This window comes from Panthera tigris, chromosome D3, assembly GCF_018350195.1.
Source record: "Panthera tigris isolate Pti1 chromosome D3, P.tigris_Pti1_mat1.1, whole genome shotgun sequence".
NCBI lineage: Eukaryota > Metazoa > Chordata > Mammalia > Carnivora > Felidae > Panthera > Panthera tigris.
This window is the reverse complement of record NC_056671.1, coordinates 5,861,216-5,884,118: the sequence shown is the minus strand read 5'-3', so window position 1 is coordinate 5,884,118 and position 22,903 is coordinate 5,861,216. Positions and strand designations below refer to the sequence as shown.

Sequence of the window (22,903 nt, the reverse complement as noted above, 5' to 3'; positions counted from 1 at the left end):
AGACAATTTCCAGAATCCCATACTCCACTTCTTTAGCAAACTGTGCATTAGCTTCCGGAGAGGAGGAAAATTCCTCGCACGGCATCGCTCCCTTAAGAAGGCGTGTCACTTAAACGAACAGCGCTGAGATCCAGATGAAGCTGGGAGGGTGGAGGGCACTGCCCGGCGCGCAGGTGCTGTGCGAGCCATTTTAGGGCTCATCTTTGCAACCAAATTTGGATCATACTAGATAGACAGGCCGTCAGTTCGTTAACCCAGTGGGAATAAAGGAGAACAAATCGAAGTAAAATAAGAGGTAGGGCAGCTGTCTTTCAGAGATTAGCTATCAGCGGCGGGAGGAGAGCACAAGAAACTGGGGACAGTAAACATCACTGTGTCTTCTAAGGATTTTTCCAAGAATGGGACGCAGTTCAGTATTTTCTTGTTCTTACTGACCTTTACCTTTTAAAGGTCCCGATTCTTCATCTGTACCTCTGTCACTATTTCCATTTGCACAACTGTCTTTTGCTGTTCTTTTCCTCTTGTGCTTGACCCCTTGCTCCCACAATGGGGTTAACTCAATCCTTGGTTCATGACACGCTCTTTCAGGGCCCACTTTTATTTAGATACTTTTAATAATCAGCACCCGATGTGGGATGTGGCCACATCCTTGGGAATTAGCGGTTCACAATACCCAGATTTTCCATCCGATGCCCCAAATTCTTAGACTGGGCATCTTCTGGTTGCTCTGATTCTGGTCAAGTCTGTTGGCCAGTTGGGAGCCTGAGTCGTTTTTCCTTCTGCTTTGCATCGCGGGCAGGATGGCTGCCTCCAGGCATGCAGGCAGCCGCTTTTCTTGCTGGCCCCGGGGGTGGGGTGTGAAACAGCTTCCGTGTCAGTGAGACAGCAGCTACACGCAGGCCCCACGATGCTCTTCAGCGGGCTCTGCCCTGTTGTTCCAGGGTTTGGCCATCGCGGTACACGGTGTGCTGATGGTGACGGTGTCGGATGATCACCTGTTCTGCCTCTGCCCTGACACAGCCTCTGGGTCAGTCCAAGCCATCTGGGCAAGAAAATACTCCAAGACGTTTTCTCGTCATGAGAAGCTGAAAATCATCCATAAAAGTGGTAATTATGGCTATGGTATACGTTGTGTCGATGCACCAGGCTCACAGGTAATCATTTCATTATTGAAACTATCGCGCAAGGTAGGTATGATCGTGACCATTTTTTAAGGAACTAAAGCTCAGAGGAGTGAGACACTTGCCTAAATTTGCAAGCATTCAGTGCATGAGCTAAATGCCCATTTATTTCCAAGGGGCCTTGGGCCTTCCTGTTCTCCCCCAATACCCGCGTGTGGCGTTCGGAACTAGGAGGTCTCGTGGCAGCTCTGGGAGAAGGTATGAGTCCCGGCTGTTCGCCGTGCGCTATGGAGCACGCCATCCAAGTGGCCGTTATAGAACGGAGCAGGGATGGGGGTGGTGATGACAGCTGCTGCCCTGCTAATGCGCCAGGCGCTGGGCACCTGTGACGAGGCCAGCTGTGCTGAGTGCCATCCATGCCTCGCCTCCTCAAACCCCCACAACAGCTCTGCGGGGTGGGCACTTCCCATCTTCCCACTCTGTGTGCGTGGAAACGGGCGCAGACAGCTCAGACGGTCTGCTCTATGGAGATCACACCAGCCTGGTATCTTCCTGCTGCTTTGTAGCTCCCTCTTTCCTCTCCAAGGAAGGAGAAGCTGTGCTAATATAGGGCTACATTTTTAGACAGAAAAGACCTAGCCGTTGGCTCAGAATTTCTTTTAGCTGAATCTAATAGCGTTCGGCGACAAGATATTACCACGGCGTAACCTGCTCTACTGACCTGTGGACAGACGAGCCCCAGTCATCTATGAGCCCCGGTGACACAGCGGGGTGGAGATTAACCCCCAGGCGCCGGATCCAGGTGGCCGCGGTATGAATCCTAGTCCCGTTATGCATTAACTACGCAATTTTAGACAAGTTACGTATGGCTCCCTGTGCCTCACTCTCCTTATTTGCAAAACAGGAAAGCAGTACCTGCTCTGTCAGGGTTGCCACGAAAACAGTCCCTCCGGTGAGGTGCTATCCAACAGAACTTACTGCAATAACGGAAGCAGTCCATTCGCTGCTGTCCAGTAGTCACTGGCCACACTGAGCCCTTGGAGGGTAGTTGGTATGTCTGGGAAACGTATCTTTTCCCTTTTATTTTTTTAGTTTGAATTTAATTCAAATTTCAGGGCACCTGGGTGGCTCAGTTGGCTAAGCGTCCGCCTTCAGCTCAGGTCACGATCTCACGGTTTGTGGGTTCGAGCCTTGCGTCGGGCTCTGTGCTGACAGCTCAGAGCCTGGAGCCTGCTTCGGATTCTGTGTCTCCCTCTGTTTCTGCCCCTCCCCCGCTCATGCTGTCTCTCTCTCTCTCTCTCTCTCTCAAAAATAAATGAACATTAAAAAATTTTTTGAATTAATTCAAATTTAAATAGCCACATAATGGCTGGGGTGACCCTACCGGTCAGCAGAGACATAAAGCAATTAGCAGCACACCTAGAACTGGGTGCTGGTTCCCACTCTTACTACAATACTCAGAATCACCCAGACAGGTGTCCTGGGCTCCCACACGCACCATTATGGGGTCTGCGGGGCCTATTCTCGCTTTGCACTGCAAGAATGACCTAACAGTTTAATCCCAACTGCTATCATCATCACGCCGCCCCATCTTATGTCTTGCTAGCATTTATCTTTCTTATATTACCAGAATGCAAACCACACAGACACAAGCGCCGCTCTGTTCCATAAAGAGTGCCTCCCTCTAACCATCTGAGCCGGCCCTTTGAGAAAGGGTTCCCTACAGTGGGAGTCAGTGGTGCTCTCACCCAATCTCTGGTCTGACACCCTCCCGTTAGGGTAGCGTGTTTTGTACTGGTGAGGTGAGAGGGTGTGGAAATATTTCTCCGACTGGCATGGGAATAAGGCAAAGGAAGGAAGGCTGGCTGGTTCATGCATGCCTTTGGGGAGTCTCTCTAATAAAAGACCAAAAACACGATCAAGCCACATAAAAATGAAATAAACTTTAATTTCAGTGGCAGGGACAGTGTGGGCTTGTTCAGGATATTCCATGGAGTCTGTGACCTACGGGATCTTGTCGGGGCAGCTTACCTACACGTGGAAACGTCATTTCTGTTACAGGCCAGCCACGGCAATCCCTGGTGCTGACGCCAGCACAGCATCGAACTCAGATGTGGCTGTGCTGCGTGCAAACCAAGGGCTCGGTCCACACCCGAGGCGCTTTCCAGTGGAGTCCGAAACTTAGAGATCAGGAAATGCTCACGCCATGTTTGGACGAGGCTCTTCCTGGTCCGCGACGAAATGAGGAAAACGTGGACAATGCAGCAGGTTTTCTGTAAAGCTGACTTTATTCCGTGCACGGGACAATTCTTCATTCTCCTTGTCCCATTTCCCAATTCGAAAGTGCACTGTTACATGATTCTAAAAGCCTGAGAACCACTCGAGTCACCAAGAGGTTCCAGTGAGCGCCAGGAGCTGACCCATCATCATCGTTTTGTTTTTTATCTTTGGAAGCTGACAACGCCTATCAGAACGGGCCGAGCAACCCGTCCTCCTTTCAACTATGTGCCTGGTGGTCCTACATCAAGCCAGCGTGTGCTCTAAGTGCCCACTGTGCCCTCAGTCTCAGGCCTGCCGCTGTCGGGGTGTGAGACTCAGCCGCTAAAGCACAAAGAAAACAAAGTCTAAAGGACTCCTCACAAGGTATATGCCGAGTACAGCAAGTACGACGACCAGGGGAAGGGTAACCCAGGGAGGTGCACCTGCCGTGGCGTCTAGAGCTCTTTTTTTACCCGCCTGTCTCCCACACGAGGCCGTACCAATCCCGGGGAGGCCGGGTCCCGGTCACCCGAGCACTCCCGGTGCTGTCCACACTGCCAGGCATGCGGAGGCGCCCGGTGAGCGCTGAGAGGAGAAGGGCTGCAGGGGCAGAGAAAGTTTGGTTTTGAGGAGGCAGCCACGAGGGCTGAGCCTTAAAGAGGGGCTGGGTTCACACGGAAGGGGGCATTTCTGGTGACGTGAGTATGGAGTTTTAGTCAGGAGTGACAGTGAGGCCACGTCAGACATGGAAGGAACGTTCTGGGGAGTGGTGGAAAATAAGGTTAGGTAGAAAAGCCAGGGCCAGATTTTAGTTGCTCATCAAAAGCCTCTCAGAAAATTGGAAATTAAAGAGAAAGAAAATGGGGGGGGGGGGACACTGAGATTTTAGCCAATAGAGGCAAAACCTGTACTAAAGAGGGTTTAGTCCAGTGGGGCTGTTGCAGGATTGTGAAGGCAAGAGTCCTGACAGCACGCCCTCCCGCTCTGGGGAAACGGCATCACACAGAAGCACCTGCACGGAGCGTTCGTGCCTCGCTATGCCCTTTATACACACTCTCAGAAGTAGACACGATTATCCTCATCTTCCACGCTAACAAGCTTCGACGAGTTCAGGGAGTTTCTTACAGTCATAGCTAGCCAGCGGCAGGGCTGGGCTTCACCCCGGCCCGGCCGACTCCGAGGCCACTCCCTGAGCCGTGGATGCCGCTGCTCTGCCCAGATGAAGGCAGGGATGCACGAAGGCTTCAAAGCGCATGCCCTGCAGACCCACATCACTTGCCCTGTTACTTCACTTGTCCATTTGTCCAAAGGCCTCTTCTGCCCTGTTCTTTCCCCATATTTTAAGTTTTAAGCTTCTCAGGTCTATTCTTTTTTTGGGGGGGGGAGGGTGCTAACTAGAACTCCAGTGCTTACTCTTGAGGATGCTGCTCATGAAAAAAAAATCCCAGAAGAAGAGAAAATGTTTTTCATAATAAATGTACTTCCTAAAGCAGACACTTCTCAGTGCCTGGGTTAAGAAGCTAGCTGGGTTAAAGAACCACAACCTTATTCTGCCCTTCTATCTGGAAATGCGTACTTCTGTTTCACTACCAAGCAAGTATTTTAAGACAACTGGACTTCAGAGAAGGTTGCTAATTCACTTAAAATGTAACTTTTCATTTCTAAAACTTTGCTTTTCTAATTGGTTACCTTACTGATAATTTATTGTTTTAGTAATACAATTTAAAGTGACATTTCTCTTTTTTTTCGGGGGGGCGGGAGGGGCAGCAGGAGAGGGAGAGAGAGAATCTTAGGCAGGCTCCATGCTCAATGCAGAGCCTGACTCAGGCCTTGATCTCACAACAATGAGATCATGACCTGAGCTGAAACTGAGTCGGACACTTAACCGACTGAGCCGCGCGGGTGCCCCTGAAGTGACATTTCTTTTGTGAAGATATAGAAACCTTTAAGGTCTTGGTTAGTTAGAGAGGGGCCTGGGATTTCCCTCTTCCTACAGAAGAGATGTAGACACTGACAAATTCCTTATTTGGAGTTGTGCGTGTGCCCATCCAAACCCACCATCGGTGCCACACCCAGATAGGTGCACAGAATGGGGAGTAGAGAGAAGGTGCCTCCTTGATGAGGTGAGTGGAGCCCGGCAGAGGCTGGGAGAAGTGGTGCCCCTCTGGGTCTTGGTGAAGAGCTGGCCTGCTTCTGCAACCTGACTCTAACCTGCTCTCCAGAAGAGCTTCTTGGCTCTCAGAGAGTCTACACAGCACGTCGTGTACGTATGCTTACAGCACTCAGACTTAAAGGGAGAACTCAGGGATTCCATCCTCTTGATGAACTCCATATGAGAGTTTGACCCAGTGAGAGCAGTGGTTCTCATCCGGGTACTCGTGCCCTCAGGGTGGACATCTGGGGTCGTCACAGTGTGGTAAGGGGCACGTCTGGCATCCAGTGGACAGAGGACAGGGACGCTGTGAAGCAGCCCGCAGTGGCCGGGACGGCCCTCGCGACAGAAACAGCAGTACCGCAGCTACAAACCCTGGGCTCCAGTCCTTCTGATTGGAGGCAGGCCTTTTTTCTTTGGACTTGAGGTTTCCTCTGCTCTCCTCCGGTTTCCCGGATTGCCAGTAAAACGACGGCGCGTGGATGGAGCTCGCGGGACAGACAGGCCCCAGCCACGGGAGGCGTTCTCCCTGTAATGATGTGCTGACCCTGGAGGGAAAGGCAGCTGCGGCGCAAGCCTACCAGGGCACCTGTGAGAGCCTCTCGCTCGCTTCTGGAGCCCCCGGGGGAGGCGGGTGTGCGCAGAGGCGCTGCTTCCCCAGCTCACCGTGCTGGTCAGAATATGCGCGCGTCCTTTCTTTTGCTTGGAAGGGAAGGGCCGCGTGTAAACTCCGATTTGTTTAAGAACATAAGTTCTTCTTTTTAAGTGTAAGATGCTGTGTTGCCCCTACGGATGCTTAAGTGAACCGAGAAGTGAAGGGGGTGAGTGTGAGAGAATTCTGGAACCCCACGTAGGGACCCCAGGATCACGGTCATAAAAGTGAGGTTTCTAGAGACGTTAAATGGATGGATGAAGGTTGACCCAACATGCACTCTCCGTGGGAGTACTTTCATCTAGAACAGCTCGTGAATCTCTAGGAAATTTTGATGATTACAGGCTTTAACATTTCTTGAATGCAACGGAATTCCTGTTTTTAAGGAGACCACTAAATACTTATATAAAGACTGCCAAGAAATTTACAAAATCATGCCAAAACTCCTTATATTTTATGTGTACTAGCACTTTAAGAAAAGCTTTCCAGGCTGGGAAAAATGAAAGAACAGGCTCCAAGATCACCAGGAAACTCTGTTTATGAAAAGAGCCATAATTTAAACTTTGTTATTTACACAAATCTATTGGAGAAATTACATAAATTAGTGTTGAGCTGGTAAATCTTAAAATGGTTTTCTACTTGGAAAAGGTCTCTTCCAAAGTAAAAACAATTCTGTTAAAAAAAAAATCCAACTTTAGAAATAAAATTTAAAGATACAAGTACAAATCAAAAAGCCACCCCTTTTAAAAAAAAGTGTTCCAACATAACATGGAAGACAGCATAAAAGAGATAAGTTATTTAAGTGCCCTCAGGACTCCTGAGGCAAATCCTCTGATGGTTTTGTGAACTTGGGGGTGTAAAGGAAGGGCCTATCTCCCTCGGTGGGGTGCGGGGGGCACACAAAGCATCACACTGCATTTTCTCAACAAAGCAAGGGGGACACCTGGGATACTCCAATGGATACAACATTACACGTCCTGCTATGGCGGAACTGACCTGTGGGAGTGGGGAGGCACAGACAACCCTACACACATTAATTCATACCAAAAAGTAGGATAGTTGCACAAAGTCCAAATTAAATTGTCCTTCATAAATCCCTTCCAGTTGCCTTGCAAATCAGCTCACGGTCACCAAACCATCATTTAAGAGTAGGTAAATCTAAACACGAGCATACAACTGACAAGTGAACTACGTCTTGAGAAACTAGTATAATTTGCTTTTTAAAAATCTTAGACAATATTACGTATAGGATAAGATTATTCAACTTCCATTAGCTAAGCAATGTTTTAAGATGCCGTATTTCTTCTGACAAATTCTTAGTCAACAACTGCATTATTCTCTAATGTAAATTATATTTTCTAAAATCCCTACTTCCCTTTGGACTAGAAGACTGCTGAGATAATTAGTTAATACTCTATATTTACAGAAAGATGTATGGAGAAATTACGATTCAAACAGGAAAAAACCAGACCTTATCACCTCACAATCCCCATGGGTCATCTGCTAGGTCCTTCTGAGCACTTATTCTTAAAGCTCAAATTAAGATGGTAAAACCAACTGATGTATTGTGGACATCTGGTATATTCGATAACATTTACAAACCACGATTTTAAATCTCTACTATACTATCATTTAAATAAACTGTTTGGAATGACTCTGTGTGTCCGATATATTAAAGCACATCAATAAGCACTTGCGTACAATTGGGGGGACGAGAAAGTTAGTCTCTGGATGCAATCTGTTTTCAGCAAAGAAGAATCTTTGTTCATCTCGGCCTCTGCACACTCTGTCCAGAAGACAAAATGTACTGTCCTCACTGGAATATGCAATCCCGCGTGTCTTTCTCACTCTTTTTTTTTCTGACTCTCCTTCTGACTACGGACAGTTGTGAAAATAGTGAGGCCTTCTCGCTTGGGGAGGAACTCATTTCTAATGGTGCTTGTGTTACCCTCCACTGGGGGCTGTTTTAGAACCATCTTTCTTCTGGGGAATAATGTGATCCCAGCTATCTGTTGCCAGTCATCTGTTTCACACTGAGCAGTTTCTTCTGGAAGCGCTTCCCCATGCCGTCCCTGTCCCAGACCAGGCTCCCACAGTAAAAGGGCCTCTGGAGTCTGGCAGGGAGGCCTTGCAACCACACCATCCCCCAGAGAGCTCCTTGACAGCTCCAGAGGACTTAGTTGTCTCATCTTGCTCCTGTGCCCCATAGCCTGGTACATACACGGGAGAGGATGCCAGGGATAATCAGACATGAACGGTATGCTCCAAATTTTCCACTGTAGCTCAAGAGTATTTTATGAGCCGTCCTATTTGTCAGGCTCACATTGTAGGGGTGGGAGACAAGAACCATAAATGCAAAGAGGGTGGCTTCTCTATCCCTTTGGGGTGGATGGCATTTGTAAGCATATATTCAAATTCGTTTTGTTCAAATGAAAACGGTTTTAATGTAAACATTTTAGCAATTTCACCAGATGTAGACGATACCCACATACAAAGGCTGTCACAATGACTGCCAAAAGGACTTCTGAGATAGTCTATGTCCAGAAACTTGGCACATTAAGTGTGTCTGTTAACAGGACACCACAATTCACAGGTCAGAGTATAAAAAAATGTTCTATCACGCCCTACACACTCATTCATTCACGATGAAACTGAGAAAAATAATCTGGCAAGATTTTGCAGAAACTGGATGCAAGTGGCTAGATAGATGTCCTACGTATGGATAATGAATAGGAGACTTTTAACACACAAAAATCCAGGGCCTTCACCTAAAAAATGGAGTGGGCTCATAAGACTTTGGGTTACCGCCCAAAGGCATAACATTAGCGTGCTAGATGACGCAGGGTCCTACTGGCGGGCAGCGGGGATGAAGGTGCCCACGTGCTTCAGTTGCAGGTGCCGGAAGCCTAGGTGACCGGGTTCACTTATATCGGGGTTCATCAGTCCATGATATCACTTTGGCTTTCCTGTAGAGACTTGGAAGTTCTGCAGGTTACTGCTACCAACCAGGGACGCACAGCAACGCAGCTAGGAAGACAGTGGCTCCACTGTCTAATGCTTTCTAACTGCACTCAATGTTCCTTCAAGGCCAGGGATGGGTAATCTGCTTCCTGGTTGAACTTCAGACATGTGGTGATAACCTGCACAGGAAGGTCTTGGTAGCGTCCCAAACTTCCTTTGAAAGGCACTCTAACCACAGCCTGCTGGTGGGCAGAATTCAGTGCGTTGTTCTAGAATTAGCCAACGATTGCCCCAAACTGCTCTGAGTTCCAACCTACAACCATGGATGAGACCTGAGAACACCTCCACACAGAGAGCATTCAACCCACTTGTCTCCAAAAAGCTCTCATCTCTGGCTTTACTTGTTCCAACTTAGATTTTTATTTTATTTCTTCCTAAAAAAAATAACCTTTGCCTTCAACAAGGTTTGGCTTTGTCTCCGAACCAGGTACTAATACTGTAGCATCGCTAATACTGATAAAACTCCTTCTGTCAAAAACTGACTTGACCGCTTTCTTGACGGGAACGAATTCTACAACTTGAAACCCTACGCAGCACGGAGGCCGAGGAGGATTACATATCCTTTCTCCCTATCAGACAAGACCGTGTTCGTCTCTCCCCTGGTGCAGTGCAATAGGGCATATCAGTGAGCAAACACCTCACCGCCTCAACTTTCTGGTCTGGTCACCGGGACAGAACCGAAAGATAAAGACGATTCACTGCTGAAGACAAAGACTGACCCTCCTGGAGAAGAACAGGCCATACCTAACAGCCCCTGCTATACACTTGTCTGTGGGAACACAAAAGTGAAAAACCAAACCACCTCTCTCCATCTTTCTTATCAATGTGCAAAACAAAGCATTTCCAAAAACTGGATCAGCTCCCACATGCCACATGCCACAAGCCACTGGAGAGGAAGTAACACAGTGCCTTTCGCCTGGGTTGACAGGTGTGATGGCCGGGAGAGAGAAGAGTTAAAGGAGCCCTCTTCACTGTCCGGGGTGTGGCCTGAGCCTAACCGCCTCTACTTGCTCATGCTGAGAACACCAGAATAGGAGCGAAGAGAAAAATACGGTGACCTCGGGTTATTGTGTTGCCCGGTGGTGGAACTGTAACTTGGGGAACTAGTGTTTTTACGAATACTCTCTGCATTGCACTAAATAAGTAGCCCTTACAGGGTATAAAGCCACTCACTGCCAGGTGAAATGTGCGATTTCAAGAAAAACAGAATCGTACAGCAATACTTAGGCCACGTTCCATAAGAAATTGGGCTTAAAAGGACATCTCATAAACCCTCTTACCTGTATAGTAAAGGGAAATGGCACAGGGTGAATTTAAAACAGGTTGGGAAGGAAACCCGAAGAGAAGTAGTGGATCTTACGCAGGTCTAAATTTCATATCTCAAGTGTCGCCAAGGAGGCAACAAAGAGAACAATTATAGCGGCAGAGTCCTATATGCCTCAAATTCCATTACAAGTGCTCGTCTTTTTTCTCTCCCTTATTGGCAGCTTTAAGCATCTCAGCCTTGCTCTTTTGTTTGGTCCTAACCAAAGGGGTTCCACTGCTCAGCATTGAGAATTGGGCTTGTGGAAGGAATCTCGACAGAAGGAGAAAACACATTCCTACTTCCTTTACAGCTACAGAAGAGCAGATACTTCTTCCTTCAGAAAGTGATTTCTGATAAAGTGGTCAACTGGGAAGAATCACAAAGATGTGTATCTTACTCTGCCCTCCAAGAGTGGAGACCTGCATGAAATATACAAACTCCCCTGTTTTCTAAGTTCTTAGACAGCTGTGTGATGGCTTCAGCGACTGTGGGGAGGAGCTCTAAAATGCAACCTTTGACCTCTAAAAAGGCTGTTTTCTAACTGGCTGCCTTACTTGATAATTTGTTGTCTTAGTTGTAATATTTAAAGTGGCATCTGTGATTTTTTTTTTTTCAAAAGTAGAAAGTACACATAAGGCTTTCTTTTTTTGGTTGGCCAGAGAACTTGATATGCTTCTCTTTTCCCTTCACGCATGCTTTCATGCATAAAGCATAGATAAATAACGTATTTCATGTTCAAAGTTCGAGTCTTTGTCTTATTTAAATTATCATACCCAAATTCAGCTGGTGGATAAACAGGCACAAAAAGCATGAGACAAACTCATCTGCTAAGGAAGGAAACTATTTTTAAAAGGTTTTTTTTTTTTTTTTTGAAAGGTTAAGCACATGCATACATTAATTCAGAATTGTTTCTCCCTCTAACCTCTTCCTCAACCAGAGAGGTCAGACGCCGGTTTAACTCAATCGGCCTCGTGACCATTACGCTCCACCTAAATCCTGGCGCAGAGAACGTTCGCTCGGGTACGCTGGTATTCACAGGAAGCTCTGCTCTGCTCCTTGGCCACAGACAGAGTCCTGGCCCCACCAACCCGCTTAATACGTGGATCGCTATTGACAACCAATAGCCTCTTCTTTATTATGGGTAGATCATCATCCAGATTGTTGATAGATCATCATCCCCAGGATTGGCTTAGCACAAATAGGACACATCTTTTTCTTTTTCAAACACAAAGCTCAAATTCACCTAATCTTTTCAGTACATTCTAATTCTATTTCTCCTCAGCTGTGTTTTACCTTCAGCTGCCAACATATATTTAAAAAACAACACAGACATACTGGAAGAATGTCCAGTGCAACTTCCTGTAGGTGGATATGACTGGATTTTTTTTGCTGTGAAATTTGAGTCATGTTTGAGTAATGAAATAAACATGAACTAAAATGCAGAGCAAGCACAAGAATCAGCCCTTAATCAGTATCTTTTAGAAAAATAATTTCAGCTAAGAAGAAAATCTATTCACCTTCACAACCTGCTGACTCTGACAAGAATGCCTGACATCATCCCGTTTTTTAAAAAGAGCTTTAAAGGAAAAAAAAAAAAAAAAACAAACCTCTTCTGCTTGTCTTTAGAGAAATGGGTAATTTTCCCTTAATTAAATGTTTGTTATAGAAAATAAAAGCCGAAGGAAGAAATACAAATCACGTATAATTAAAAAGAGTCTTTTAAAAGTCTTCTGAATGTGAGAGCGTCTTATTACCTGTAAAGCCCCACACACAGGCTAAGGAGGACCACAATCACCTCCGATACCAGATTGGCCTCCACCCCAGTAGAACCTTCCAAAGGCTCAGGGACGTTGTGGGGACTCGTTACGCCCACAGCTGCAGAAGCCAGCACAAAAACATGAAAAATGAGCCACACAGCCCTTCAATCCACTGCCTCTGGAATCCCCAGACCCCCCGCGCCGCCCCCCCCCCCCCCCCCCCGCCAGGCGGCCTCTCCCACACCCGGTTGGGGAACCAGCTTATGTGGAAACTCTGCGGGGAAGGAGAAGCCCCTTCTTTCCACAGCTGGAGGTTCTAACCATAAGCAACGTTGGCTTTTATGTCCAGGTGAAATCTGTCTTCCTATAAGTACTCCTCAGTCGCTTGTGTACTTGGGAATTACTCTAAATAGAACATACGATCCCTTTGCTGCACGACAGACCTTAAATATCTGAAGACAATTAGGGCACATTCACTTGTCTGCCCAAACCTTTCTGCAGGTTTAAACATCAAAGGTGGAGATGTGAAAATTGATGTCATTAAGGTAGCGCCTACCTAACTGGTCTGGAATGTCAACCCGAGTCCAACATTTATTGCAGCTTCGGCATGTGAAGCCCATAAAGGCACCTAGGCGATGACCTTTAAGGATGTCCAATTCAGTACATATAATTAGTCTTCGTTAAAAAAATGTGTGCCCACTGTGTATCAGGAACTTTTTGACTGACCTTGTTCCGGGCAGAAGAAAAAGGCCTGTATCTTTTCTTGTTAGCAATAGGAGAAAACGCTTTATCAGCATTTCTTAAAAGCATCAACGTTGTTAACATCAGTATTGTTGCGAATGCCCTCTGCCGCTTAAGTAATGGCATGAAAATGAACTTATCCAACGAATCGCAGATGAAAGAGTTAAGAACCCAAATGATCTTCCGTCGCAAGTGAAAGGATTCATTTGTTTGCTTTTTTATATAAGAATTAACGATATTTTCCAAGAGACCTGTTAGATTGATGTGTTTACATGTACCACAATAAAAATCGGATACACACAAATAACCGTTTTGTACTTTGGACTGTAAATGTAAACTAAACTTACTGAGTAATTATAACATGATGCAGAGAAACAAAACTATTTCATTTTAAGGTGTTTCAGTAGTGTGTGTATATACACGTAGACCCACATATACACACTTGTATAGATCTCACAAGTCTTAAAACCTTTTCCAAAAAATATTTCGAGTAAGATGAACATTTAGCCAAAAGAAATACATAAATTCAAAGCCTCTTTGGGGATAAAAGTCACTTTAAACGTGAGCATCTTTTTCCTTACAATTCAACAGCAAGAAAAATGCAGACAAATTCTTGGCGATGTAAAAAAAAAAAAAAGCCCCCATTTAATAAAACAATAACAATGCTCTTTATAGAAGTCTCAAACCTAAAAATCTTAAAAGAGAACCCAGCAATTCTAGCTTTAACACTCTTACAGGTAGGTTTCTGGAAATGCGTAATATGATAAAGTACCACGGTCGCGGAGCTTGTGTTTTGCAATGAGACCTATTACTGCAACCTAAATTACGGAGCACGATTAGATCTCCTCTTAGGTCACCCCACTTTCGTTATTGGAATAGATCATCCTGCTAACTATCAAAGCTTGAAATTAAATAACACAGGTCAGCAGGAACGCCTAAGTCAGATCGACTAGAGTCACTCACTGCAGCCGACGGCAGCTCTGTAGTCAAGCCTGGAGCTCTACTGCATATTAGCATTACGCTCAATTTCAGGAATTACAAGCAAATCGTTATTCGGGGTAATCTACAGCCCACGTCAAAGCCTCAGAAAAGGGCTGTAAGGTAGATACTTACGTCAAGGGTTATCAGAAAGAGAGACAATCTAACTCATCGGGGAGGGTCTCTAACGTCCACAGTGTGTTAAAACGCATTAAAAAGGCGATGTGGATTCAGACGGCCTCCTCCCCACAGCCTCCCAGACAAAGCAGGGCCAGGCCCTCGGGCGCTCCCGGTGCACCTGCAATGCGGATCCCTCACCCCACAATCCCACCCCGAGGCCGGCAGGAGCGGCCCCTGGGCCGGCCGCTCCTGCCCCGTCGCACTGGCTTGGGTGCGCGGTGCAGACGGTCCGCAGCCTGGACTGGAGCCCTGGCAAAGGCATCCCCCTCCCCATAACGGGCTGCAAGACGCCGCAGGCAGCCGGCGCGGGGGTCGCTGCGCTTCATTTCTGCCCTCCTCTCCGCCTTTTCGTGTCTCCCGCACGTCCCCCGGCCCTCCCCCCCCGAGTTGTTTCCGCAAGGGGACACCCCTCCCCGTCGGCGAGCCCTGGGGGTGAGACGGGAGGACCCCCTCCCCCTGCAGCGAGGGCTTTTAAAACAGTCTAAATAAATTCCCGTCCGGACAGGTGCCCCCGCCCCCCGCCGGCGCCCGCCGAGCCTCCCCAGAGGTACCGCCAGGTGAGCGGGGCTGCACTCGGTCACACCTCGGGCCCCGCCTCACCTGCGGGCGCGGCCGTCGCGGTCCTTCAGGCGGCTCCCCCCCTCGGCGCGGTCCTCCCGGCGGGCGGCTGCGGGGGCTGGCGGCCCATGGGCGGGGCGGCGGGCGGGGCTGGCTCCCGGCTTCGGCCCTGCCCCGGCCGGGCGGCCGAGGGAGGTCAGTGGGCGCCGCCCGCCGAACGCATCTCGCCGGCTCCCACCCGAGCGCTCGCCGCGGTGCACGCCGGGAGCGGGGGCCGGGGCGGCGAGGCCAGGCCGCGCTGACCGGGCGGACGGCTGAGGCGCCGGCGCGGCGGCGGGTCTGTCTGCGGGGCAGGGCGGGGGCGGCCGCTCGGTAGTCACTTCGCGGGGAGGGGACGATGCCCCGCTCCCCCAGCTGTGGTGGGGCAGGGCACGGGACCGAGGGGCAGGGAGGGTCTGGCCGGCGGGACGCAGGCGCAGAGCTCAGGTGCGGCCGCACTGCGGTTGCCCAGGGTAACGCGGGCCCGGGTGGGGCGGGGAAGGAGGAGCGAGCGGGCGAGCGGGAGCGCGCGCGCAGGGCCGGGGTTGCGGGGGTGGGTACCCGGGACCAGCCTGGGATGGGGGGGGGGGGGGGGGATGGGAAGGGCGCGCGCGCGGGCGGCCGACGGGGGCGGAGGCGAGGGGGGTTGCCGGGGCGAGGGCCGGACGGCGCGCATGCGTGCGGCCCCCGCTCCCCCGGGGCTCGTCGGCCCCGTGCGTGCGCACGCGCGCTGTCCCCCGGAGGCGTCTGGGTGTGCGGAGCGCGCGCGCGCGGCTCGGAGGCGCACCTGTGAGGTGTCCCTTGAGGAGAGGGAGGGTGGGTGCGCGGAGCCCGCGGCCTGGGGCGCTTCAACCCCTCACTTGGAGTGAGTTGTCGGGCGGCCGGGCTGCAGTCTATTTCTTTTCGGGGACGAGGCGGGGGCGGGGGGCGGAAGGGGAGCGGGCTCCGGCTCGGAGGGAGGATGAGTGGGTTAAAGAAAAGAAAAACAACCCATCACTTAGGACGGGCCTCGGGCCGGGGCCGGCCCCTGGGCGTCGGTAGGAAAGGTCAGAGCGCCCCCACCCCCACCCCCACCCCCACCCCCCGCAACCGGGCGGCGCGGCGGCCACCGGGCAGGCCCCGCGGAGGGCGGCCTGGCCGCGGGGCCTCGGCGGGCCGGCGCGGGCCCCGCGGCGCCGGCAGCGGGGAGCGGGGGGTCACAGATGGCGGCCGGGGTGCGCGGCGAGGGCTGGGCAGCGGCAGGGGCGAGGCCGGGCGGAGGCCCCGCGGGAGCCGGACTCCCGAGCCGGGCTCCATTGTTGTCGGAGCCGAGGGAAGGGGGAGCGAGACCGCTTACGAAGCCCGTGGAGCCGCGCCTTGGAGCCTTTCCAGGCGGGTCCCCGGAGAGGCGGTAATGGCCGCGCCGAGGGCTCGGGGAGCCGGGCTGCGGCGCCGAGAAGCCCGGCTGCGTGGTGTGATGCTGTGTGTGTGTGTGTGTGTGTGTGTGTGCGTGTGTGTGTGCGTGTGTGTGCGTGTGTGTGTTTTTAGAGCGCCCTGCGTCCCAGCAGAGCCGGCCGAGCCCCCCGCCCAGGTGATGAGGAAGCCTTCGCGCCCCCTGCGCAGATCGCCGCTGCCGCTGGACGCCTCCTCCATTGTTTGACCACGACAAGGGCCGGATTCTCACCCAGGTAAAGCGGATGGCCGCGCAGCCGAGCTCCCTCTCGGCTCCCACCTCCAAAGGAATCCTCTCCTCTTTCAGGACTTGACTTCCGTGTGCTCACTGGCCCCTGCTCCTGATTAACTCCGTATCTCCACCTCCCAGACATTTTCCCATCCGGATTCATCTGCCCGCATCTCTCTGCCAAGTCACCTCTCATTTCCCTCGAAACTCGGCTCCTTTGTGAGCCCTTCCTTGCCGAACTCTAACGACTCCAATCTCTCTAGGAGGAGCCCGCTCTGTACTCTTTCCCGTTGCTAGTTTGTTTGTTGGTTGTCTTGCTGCAACAAAGGAGACCAGGTACTAAAAAAAAAAAAAAAAAAAAAGAAAAATAATAATAATAATTTTAAGTTACTGCTTTTTTTTTTTTTTTTTTTAAACGAGCGTTCTGTGACGTTTAGACAGTTTCTTGTTTGAACAGGATGGGACCGTTTTTTTCGTTTATATTTTTTGGTCTTCTCTTTTAGAGAGGCCCCTACTTCCTTTATGGAGGCATAGCTTTTAGAGCAGAAGAGTGACCTTTCTGTTTAGCCCACAGGTTAATTTAAATTAAAAAAAAATTTTTTTTTCTTTTTTTAAATAAGTAAAGCGATGCATTTTCTTTGTAAAAATGGAAATAACACAGACATGGTCACTACCGGTCCCTGTCTCCAGAGATGATAACTCTTTTATGTTCGGTGTGTATCCTTCTAGATCTTTTCAAATGTGTTTCCGCGTGTGTACTCGTATTATCTTTGTTTTAGCGGGGACTGGTGGACTCTTTATCTTCCGGTTCCAGCATCGGGCGTGTTAAGTCGTTTGTAAGAGCTGCCGCATCACGTTCCGTAGTTTGGGTACACCATAGTTTATTTAGCCGTTTCCCAGATTGATGGCCATTTCAATTTTAACTTTATTTAAAAGAGCTCTTCTGGCGGTGGTTCTCTGGTGCAATGAAATTTTAGCGAAGGGAGCACAGAGCTGCACTAATTACAGAGAGGAGGCCTTTAGGATGGAAGTTCTCTTTGGTTAAGAAATTTACATGTGGGACCTCGGCCCCTCCCCCAGTATAATCATGACTCTACTACTTTCAAGTCTTGTGACCTTGAGGAGGACAGTCACTCTAAGCCTCCGGTTCCTTTTCTATAAATGCTAATACCTGCTGGGTCTGCTCCTCACAGTTCAGTGACATGATGCGTGTGAAAGTCCTTTGCGGGATGTAAACTGGTATGTAAATGCTGATTTTATTAGCTTTTGTGATCCAAAAGGATTTTTTTATTTGCAACGCGGTGTACGTCTTTTTTGACCGGCTGTGTCTGTTCCAGAGATCACCAACTCTGAGTGCTCTTTGTGATTTTGCTGTAATTTTTTTTATCAAGTACCGTTAACCTGTTAGACTGCTTGAAGAGTATTTGACAGAGCGTATTTTTCCTAGTGTTGTACATGCTCTAAGAGATAAGACACATACATTAGTTGACTGTGAATAAAGTATCAGCAAACAACACTACGCAAAACAAAACTTCTTTCCTACTGATACAGATTTGTGTATGTATTTTCCCGTGGCGGCATCAGATTCAGGTTAGCTTTTACGTCCTTGGGGTAAAATGTATTCTAACTGAATTTGCAGGCAGTATCAGAGTTTTAACCGTTTAAATATTGATTCAGTGACGTGGTGGGTATTATTTTAAGATGGAAGAAATACAGTGAGGGGTTTTGTAGGTATTTTTATTTCATTCAGATACGTATGAATGCTTGCAGTGTGGCCAGCAAAATCAATTTGTTCCTGTTCTCTTGGAGGTTATAATCTGTGGGGGTGGAGGGAACCAGAGAGTAAACAACCACACAACTGCATGTACAATCACCATTGGTGGTACCTGTCAGGAAAGTTGGGTAGTACCGGTTACGAGAGAGTGTATATAAAAAGGGGAACACATTTTGGATGGTGGAAAGAAGGCCCGGGAAAGACTTCTTTGCAAAAATAAGATTTGAGCTGAGATCTGAAGGGTGAGTAGGTGTTAGTGTAGAGTGAAGTGGGGGATAATTTTCCAGGCAGGGGAATGGCATGTGGGAAGGCCCTGAAGGGGGAGAGAGCTTTGCCCATTCCAGGAACTGAAAGAATGGCTTGTGGATGGATTCTGGTGGGTGAGGGGGAAGCGTGGCTAGGCAGGGGGCCAGATCATGTAGGGTCTTGTAGGACAGGTTAAGGATGTTTTGTTTTATTCTGAGTGAAATGGGAAACCGTTGCAAGGGTTGGGGTTGAAGCAGGGGAATGACATAATCAGATCTGCATTTTTAAACAGCCACTCCAGCTGCTACATGCAGAATGTGGAGGTGGTGGGCAGAGTGGAAGTCCGGGAGATGAGGCTGGCCATTTTAGAAGTCTGTCTGGAAGAGAGGTGATCTTTCCCTTGGAGCTCACAGTGAATTCAAACGGCCACTAAACTATGGGCAAATAGATAGTTTGATTTAAAAAATCCTTATTTCTTATTTTCAAGAAGTAGGCACTTTTTAATGCTAAAGTATACATAGAAATGAAACTAGTTATCCACATTGTATTTAATAGAAAGGTATTAGAGTCAAATTAAAAATCAGGATATTATTTAACAGCTGTTTATAAGTTTTATCAAAGCAGTAATGCATGGAATAAGAGTGAGGGAAGGATCCAAAATGAAAAGAAGTATTTGTAGATGCTATCAGCTGCAAAAATGAGAATGACAAAAAACTATCAGACAAAAATTGAGGAAGTGACTGGGTACACAATGCATATATAAAATTTATAGCTTTCTGAATACCAAAAATAACCGGGCAGAAACTAAAATGGAAAAGACTAAAAACAACAACAAAAAACCCCAAACAGGCTCTGATCACAATGCAACGAAATAACGTAAAACATGTAAGTACAGCCTTATAAAGATAAGTGCAGTCTACACAGAGGAGACCATAAATATCCTGAAAGATATGAGAGAATGTCTTAAATGAAAAAGTAGGCTGTATTCCTGGATGTGATGTTTAAACATTATAGAACTATCCATTTTGGGATAAACTGGACAGAATAATTATGAGTAATGAGGCGGGACAAGTTCTCTCTGATATTAAATGTGTTACAGAGCCATGTTCTAAACGGTGTCGTGCTGGCTTTATAATATCTGTACAGGTCACTGGAATCTATCCAGCACCCCCCAAATACACATGGGAGTGTATAGTAAATGATAAATCATCATGAATGCCCCCTAAATCATAAAGAAAATGTGAGAGTAGATATTAAACATCTGGAAAAGAGGGTTCTGTATGCTGAGGTGGGCAAAGACTTTGTAATCAATCAAACAGACTTGAACTAGAATCTTTTTTTTTTTTTTTTTTTTTTGAAGACTCAAGGATTTTTTTAATGTTTACTTTTGAGAGAGAGATAGCGAGCAGGGGAGGGGCAGAGAGGAGGTGGGGACAGAGGATCCGAAGCTGGTTGTGTGCCGACAGCAGATCTCACGATCGTGACCTGAGCTGAAGTTGAACACTTAACCGCGTAACCGACTGAGCCACCCAGGCGCCCCTGAACTAGAATCTTCTAAGTGAAGAAAATATCTGCCGTGCAGGTGTGAGGGAAAGAGGTCTAGATCCTGGTAACTCTGGGGCACTCAGATCTGTTAGTAGTTAAAGATCAGTGGATTAGACTACAAAAAATTTAAAACTTACATAAGAAGAGAAGGAAAACAAAACCCTAGGATTAGAAGCCAAACCACAAAGTAGGAAAATATTTGTGACAAACATAAGTGAAGACTTAATACCTTCAGCATGTAAAGAACTCACATGGATCAATGAGGAAAATAATATAAGTCCACACACAAGTGGTTACAGGATGTGGACAGACAGTTCACTGGATAATTTGTTAAAGATGTGGAAAGATGTGTACTGTCACTAACAATCAAATAGTTTGTCATTAGTCATACGGAAAAGTTAGATTTTATTCTCAAGAGCAACAAAACCAGAAGATGCTTAAAAATAAATGCACAAAAACTTTATGAAGAAAAATCTTTAGCAACTGAAAAGCTAACCTAAATAAACGGACAAACATTACATGTTATTGGAGGGGAAAGCATCATTGTAAACACTGAAATACTCTAGAAGTTACACTGTAATTTTAATGTAGTTTCACGTGAAATTCCAGTGAGAATTACTTCTGGACACTTGATAAATTGCTTCTAAAATTCATCTGGAGGAGTAAATGTTCTAGAATGGCCAAGAAATGTTTTAAATGGAAAAATAGTGATAGAGGATTTGCCATACCAGATATCAAAACATGCTGTAATGCTGCAGTAATATAAATGCTGAGTGCAGGAATAGGCAGGTTGCTACATAGAGCAAAGTAGAATCCAGTAATAGGACCTATTTCTATATAGGAATTTAGAGTAGAATAAAGTTGGTATTTTGACACAGTTGGGAAATGATTGTTCATTATATTGTGTAAGGATAAGTGACTGTTTGGGAAGAAAGATTTTACTTCCCCATATTCAAAATGAATTTTATGTAAAGAACTAATTCAAGGGGAGCTTGGGTGGCTCAGTCAGTTGAGCATCCCAACTCTTGGTTTTGGCTCAGGTTGTGATCCCAGGGTTGTGGAATCAAATCCTGCATTGGGCTCCATGCTGACTGTGGAGCCTGCTTAGGATTCTCTCCCCATCTCTGCTTCTCTCCCCTGCTTGAGTATGTGCGTATATGTGCTCTCTCTAAAACAAACAAACAAAAAAAACTCTCGAGAACAAAAAGCTGTAAAGTTTTTAGAAGAAAATAAAGGGAATTATGTTGGAGGATGTATTATAGAAGATACGATTTGTTTTTTGTAGACATTTAGGCAAGACCAAGACCCAAAATCGTAAGGAAAATTTTAATAAATTTAATCATTATCAAAGTTGATATTTGTGTGTGACAAAAGACATTTATAAGGCGATAGCCTGGGAAAAAAGCTTGTAATGTGTACAGAGAGGTAAAGAGTAACAGAATGAACAATTAAATGATTGGAGCATAGAATAGTTCTCAGAGAAAGGATTTCAGCATCACTTGTGATTAGGGAAATGAAAATTAAAACAACTAGATTGGGGTGCCTGGGTAGCTTTGTTAAGCATCCGACTTTGGCTCAGGTCATGATCTCAGCTGCTCCTGAGTTCAAGGTCCACGTTGGGCTCTGTGCTGACAGCTCAGAGCCTGGAGCCTGCTTGTTTTCTGTATATCCCTCTTTGCCCCTCACCCGTTCCCACACTGTCTCTCTGTGTCTCTCAAAAATAAATAAATGTTAAAAAACAAAATGAAACAATTAAATTTGTTTCCACTGGGGGCTAATCTGCAAAAATTAAAAAGATATTTGAAGGTGTGGAGAAAAAGGTACCTAATACTTTGTTGGCAATGCAAAATTGGATCTACCTTTTTAAAAAAACAATTTGACAGAAGCTATAAAAATTTTAAAAAAACATGCTTTGATCTAGCAGATACACCTCAAGGGATCTGTAATATTCTCGTAAGAGAACACAGGTTAATATGAACGAAGTCAATTGCAGCGTCATTTATAATAAAAAATGGAAATTTTGGTGCCTCTATACTATGGAACGTTCTGTAACTTTTAAAAAGAGAGGTAGGTTTGTATGCATTGACATAGCCTGGGTGGATGCCTAGGATATATTATTGAGCCAAAAAGGCAAATTTAATTCCATTTTTTGGTAAGGTAACAAAATATATTCATACGTGTGTGTGTGTTCTAAATAAAAACAGAAAAAGGTCTAGAAGGATATATGGAAAATATATTTAACTGTGACTACTTTTGAGGGAAAAGCAGAGGAGAGACTTTTTTATTTCACATGTGTTTGCATTGTTTGAATTTTTTTTATAATGAGTATTTACTTTTGTAATTAGGATGTTACAATTTCTCACTTACAATTTAACGAAGGCCTAAATTTAGACTAAGAAATTACAATACCTAGTACTTAGGATGCGGTGAAAGTGTCCTATTATGTTACAATGGCTATATGTATCAAAGCCTTCAGAGTATTCATATTCCTTGATATAAGAACCGTCAAGGGCATATTTTTAGATAGAGAACAAAAGATGTGTGTCATAGAATTATTATTTAGGGTGCATTTGCAGAATGATTAAGTTGTGGTACATCCAGTGGACAATGTATGAGTATTAAAATGCCTGTGACAGTGTTAAGTGGGAGAAAAGCAGGATACAAAATTGCATACATGACATGATTCGTACTCTTAATAAAAAATCCCAACAACCCTCCTCAAAAACCTATGATAGAAAGATGTCTAAAAGAAATTAGATGAAAATCTTAAAAATGATGGACTTTAGGTGGTAGGATGTTGGGTGATTTAAAATTTTTTACTTATATTTTCCAAGTTTATATTAGATTTATAATGGAATATTTACTTTTTAAAAGTACATTATATACGGGACATATGTTAGTTGTATGGTTAATA

General features: G+C 46.7%; 1 protein-coding gene, 1 long non-coding RNA gene and 1 other non-coding gene across 8 annotated transcripts in view; 2 read left to right on the top strand and 1 right to left on the bottom strand.

The window, feature by feature from the left end:
- CCDC92 (coiled-coil domain containing 92) overlaps window positions 1-15,000 on the bottom strand; it is a 30,018-nt gene extending 15,018 nt beyond the window's left edge. Inside the window, exon 1 of one of the 2 annotated variants that reach the window (XM_042963087.1) lies at window positions 14,768-15,000. The gene's annotated coding sequence lies outside the window, so the exon portion shown is untranslated. The remainder of the gene's footprint in view (window positions 1-14,767) is intronic. The other variant, XM_042963086.1, reaches the window with a different exon arrangement.
- On the top strand, window positions 51-2,269 carry LOC122232799. The gene is made up of 4 exons (XR_006210208.1): window positions 51-295; window positions 942-1,932; window positions 2,026-2,073; window positions 2,237-2,269. It is a non-coding gene; the product is annotated as an uncharacterized LOC122232799 (long non-coding RNA).
- Window positions 15,001-15,467: 467 nt separating the features above from the next.
- The window catches only part of LOC102958623, a 41,211-nt gene continuing 33,775 nt past the window's right edge, over window positions 15,468-22,903 (top strand). Inside the window, exons 1-3 of one of the 5 annotated variants that reach the window (XR_006210204.1) lie at window positions 15,480-15,629; window positions 16,292-16,431; window positions 16,503-16,760. This is a non-coding gene — a transcript (uncharacterized LOC102958623). Of the gene's footprint in view, window positions 15,630-16,291; window positions 16,432-16,502; window positions 16,761-22,903 lie in introns of all 5 variants that reach the window. The other 4 variants (XR_006210203.1, XR_006210207.1, XR_006210205.1 and 1 more) reach the window with 4 other exon arrangements.